Source organism: Meleagris gallopavo, chromosome 10, assembly GCF_000146605.3.
Source record: "Meleagris gallopavo isolate NT-WF06-2002-E0010 breed Aviagen turkey brand Nicholas breeding stock chromosome 10, Turkey_5.1, whole genome shotgun sequence".
Lineage (NCBI taxonomy): Eukaryota > Metazoa > Chordata > Aves > Galliformes > Phasianidae > Meleagris > Meleagris gallopavo.
The window spans coordinates 28401093-28405686 of NC_015020.2; the positions used below are offsets into that span (position 1 = coordinate 28401093).

The following is a 4594-nucleotide window of genomic DNA, read 5'->3' on the forward strand; positions in this document are numbered from 1 at the left end:
GCAGCGGTTCGGTCCCCGTCCCGGATCCCCGCCGCAGGGAGCCCCGAGTCCCGCACGGCACACTTACCCCCGGCTGCGGAGCGCTGCTGGCAGTGGCTGCCTCATGCTCCGCTTGCGGGGCGGCTTTATAACCTGCCGCCGTCAGCTCCTCGGTCGCTTTATGGCACACGCGAAGCAATCGCCTAATAATAGTGCTGTGACAGTTAGCTGATGGAGCGGACAGGAATCCGGCCCGTGCCGGAACCCAGAGCGCGTTCAGCCTAAAGCAGCGCCTTGCTCTGGAAACTGCACTAAGCACAGGCAGAAGCGTGGTTTTATTACATCTGAATGCATTCCTTTTCCTCCTTGTTTCCTACCTTTCCAATCGCACGGTTCCCAGTGCAGGAGAACGTCCTCTTTTCTATCCTTGTATTTTGTCTGCCAGACTGGAGCCAAGGGGCAGCCGGAATCACAGGCACGGGGCTGATAAACACACGCCCTCAGCCTTTGCCAATCTGAACAACAGATACCAATGCTAAAACACAGTATGTATTTCAAAGGACAGCACAGAACTTTCCCCCGTGCCATGCTCAAAACAGTTGTGCTGCCAAAGTCAGGGCACACACGCTAAAGGCAGGCATTCAATTAGCAGCTTTCAGCAGACATACACCCAAATTTGCTCATATCAAAACATATATGCACTGCTGTTGTGCATCAGTGAGGATTGGACACCTTCCTTAAGTTCTATGTTTCATTACCTGCCCTCCAGGGAAGTCTTAGTTCACAGCCTGAGCTCACTGTAGTGGGACTATTTGGAAATAAACCTGAAAAAAAAAAACCAAAACAAAAAACAGCTCCTAAAACCAAGAAAAGAGATAACAACTTGACAGAAATAGAAGAATGCAATTAAACTACACCGATTAGGCAGAGATCTCAGCAGCAGACCAGCTGCTGCCTTTGTCACACCTCTGATACCTGCTGTGTCTGCAGCACGACAACCATCCTTTGGGCAGGGTTCTCTTCCTTAATTAAGATGTCCGCCTGAGTCACCTGTTTGACTTCCAGTGCTAAAAATTCCACTCTTCAGCTTTTGGTGTATTGCTGGCCAATGTGTTGAAAATTGATCACTGCTTTGCACAATAGAAGCAGAATGAAACAGATCTACAAAATCAATTTAAGCTGGACAGCTGATCCCCTTCCATTCCTTTTTCTCATATGTTCAATGTTGTCATATTTTTGTTGGATTCTAAGAAGCAAATTTAAATTTCAATTTAAATGGCTAACTGGTATTAAAAATGCTTTCATATTAAATATTTTTACAATAGATGTTAAGAATTGTGCAAACTCAAGTTTTAGACAGTTATCCAAGCAAGTAATGTCACAGTATTATTTTATTTATTAACACAACTGCAGTTCATTTCGGCAATGAGAAGTTCACAGATATGCTTACTCAAGCACTTGATTTGACACATTTAGTTTGACAGAAACTAAAGACTACAAAAGAGCAGTATTAATAAGCATTAAGAATGCATTAAAAGTGAGATGATCTTAACAACGAAATTGCAAATGATGTAAATACTTGATTCTTCTATGGTCCTTACACATTCAACATTTCTGATCTTAGCTTTAGTTACGACAGAACAGGACGGCTTTTAAATTTAGCTTGCTCTTATTAGCACAGAAAGTAGCATTCAAAACTATTTAAAAAGAGGTTATGAACTAAATTCTTACTTCTTAGTTATGAATTCAGTAAAGCCACATCATACCATCACTGCTTTGGTGCAGCTCTGGCATTTGAGTTTTCAAAGGTGGCAGACTTGGAATTCCTCAGCTGTGTGGCAGTTATCAAGATACTCCATACGTCCCCTCGAGCTCAGTTGTGTAAACCACAGCAAGAAGGCAGCTCCCCCCTCCCACTTAAATTCACAGCTCTGCTTTTGGAGCTAGGAAGGGCAGAATATGCAAATGCTTTTGAGGAGAAGGTCCAAAAGGTCCCGAAGGTTTCTGCACATGCACATTTCTCTGTTCCCCTTTTTTCCTTCTTCTCTCTCTCCTTACCTATTTCTTTATTCCTTAATTTCTTTTTCTTTATTTTTTTTTTCCAGAAAGTTCACATAAATAGAAGCCAAAGTCTAAAAGAAATATCTATTGTTGTTATCTCTCTGCAACCAGATGCTGTAACTCCTATTCCGGATGGGAAACATCAGCCTCATTTCTGACCTGATTCTATGGACTTCTGAGAGCTCTGTGATGTCATGGAAGCATTCCTGACCTAAAGGGATACATCTGTTGAACCAAAAATATCAGGTACTTAACCATTTTCTAAATATTTTGGCATAGCATATTGGTGTGTTTTTTTTTTTTGTTTTAAATCCTTTCATTTCTGACAGAAGACCACATAATTAAATCCTTTGGAAACAGCCTCATATCAGCGCTGTTGAATAACATTTGGGTTGTACTTTCTTCAGGAGTATTTTATAAATACAAGAATTGGTCACTCAGGCATTTACTTCTGTAAAAATGTGTATTTCTGCTTTTCTGTGATGAATGCTAAGGTATCATTTTCTCAACATTTTATTGGACTGGACAAACCACAGCTTCCTGTGACACACTAAGTGCCCAGGTGGTATATTTGACACCATTTTCTCTCTCACTGATTCTGAATCACCTTAGAGTTCAATATAATTCCATTCACAGACTGCAGAAAGCTGCCATAATACAGGAATTTTTGAGCACTACAATGAGAAGAGATAAGTATGTTTAAGATAAATGAGAAGGGTAATACAAACTTCACATTCTGGTATTGCAGATATTATCAACTGAGAAAAAAAGTGTAGCAGAGTGCCAAGTTCAGCAACCTGAATGGTGAAAACAGTGCAACAGCAGCATTTGGAACTTCTATTTTATTACACACAGAATTATAGTATTTCTTTTTTTTCTTTTTTAATATAATCAGTTGGCATTTCACACAAGTCATATGACACTTTTTCATAATCTTTATCAAATGAACACGACAAAATGTTGGCTTCAGTAAAACCTATGGAAAGACACAGGTCCTCATCTTCAAGTACCATCAGTTTGGGCTATTTGTGCAACAGTAGTTGAAATGTTTCTAATCAAAGTTTGCTTCAATATGTTACATTACAACAACATGCTCCTGAATATCTGAATGTTTAGAATTAGTCTGTAATTAGTCTCATTACTTACTTAACACAGGCTGGATTCTTGTAGGCTGGCTTTCTGTGGCCAAGAATACATCAATGTACTTTAAAAGCTAACTAGAAAACACTGTTTCAGATTAAAGGAATTCAAGACTATAGATCATTATTAGCTTTAACACAGTCAAAATGTTGCTGCAAGCTTTCTCATGCCTCATTACTGTATTGCCTCCTAACCAAAGTTAAGGTTTCCATATCCTGAGCCACCACTTCTACATGTTAACGTTTATGGCCAAAATCACCACATTTCCTCCCAAATAGATAATTGACCTCCTTACAAGGAAGGCAGGAAGACATAAATACTTTTAATTACAAAACACTGCCCCCTGATTCTGTTTCATGATTAAAAAATTATCATGATTTAAAAACGTATTTTGAAATGCTACATAAGAACTAAGAATTATATCCATCACCATTTAAACCATTTAAAGTCTTTGCAGTTTTAAAAAAGAAAAAAAATATTGGTGAAACTAGCATAGCTGTTTGGATATAAAAAGTGGTCTCATACAAACACCTTCATGATTATTAGATTTTGCACAAAAATAAAGCAAAAAATGCATACTGGAAGTCATTACTGCCCAAATGGTGCCTGCATCACTCTTATTATACTGTAGTACAAAACAACTGCTTACATCCACACAAACGTAACTTCAGGGCAGTAGCAACATGTTCAGTTTTGTAACTTTGATTACTTTATTGCACAGGTCACATGAATCAGAGACTGTATAACTGTATATACCCCCACTGAAACACCTCCTTGGTCTTGACACATCATGACTTTGAGACTCCGTAGTGAACATTTTGTACTATAAGCCTTTACATGAGACACATCGATCAGCTCCACTTACAAATTACCTGTGGCAAAAGTACAGTATTTCATAAATAAACTTTACCAAAATATTACAGAAAAAAAGCTTTGGGATACATTAAATATAAATATGATGTCAGCTGAGCTGCACATTTAATTTAGATATATACAACAGTATGCTCACCAGTTCTTTTTGTAGATGCGTATCCTCCCTGAGTCCTTTTCCTTACTTAGCAACATGGTACATTTTCAGATGTTTGCTCATTAACAGCAATGCAAGCTTTGGGGTTAGAAAGAAAGGTGGGAAGGAGCATGTCAAAGTGCACTCCATCTCATATCTCACGGATTTTAAGCTTACTGAACCTTTGCTTCTAAGAGCCCACTGGTCATCACATGCCCATGACCACTTACACAAGCACTGGCATGTTTCAACGAATCTGCTCCAAGATAGGCCATCAAAAGTTCAGTGCGTCGGATTAATAATTGCATAAGGTCTTCAGCCAAACTCTCCATAGTTGAGTATCGTACCTTTTCAAAGTCAAAGATGTCTTTCAGGAAGAAAAGCACTTGATCCTAGTGGGGGAAAAAA

General features: G+C 39.0%; 1 long non-coding RNA gene across 2 annotated transcripts; it reads right to left on the reverse strand.

The window, feature by feature from the left end:
• Nucleotides 1-9: 9 nt before the first annotated feature.
• LOC104912481 lies at nt 10-4576 on the reverse strand. 2 transcript variants are annotated; one of them, XR_004160832.1, is made up of 4 exons: nt 955-4576; nt 738-803; nt 357-494; nt 10-182 (listed from the first exon to the last, which is right to left on the reverse strand). It is a non-coding gene; the product is annotated as an uncharacterized LOC104912481 (long non-coding RNA). The 2 variants fall into 2 exon arrangements; XR_004160831.1 differs by having other exon boundaries at nt 10-494.
• Between the last annotated feature and the right edge of the window lie 18 nt (nt 4577-4594).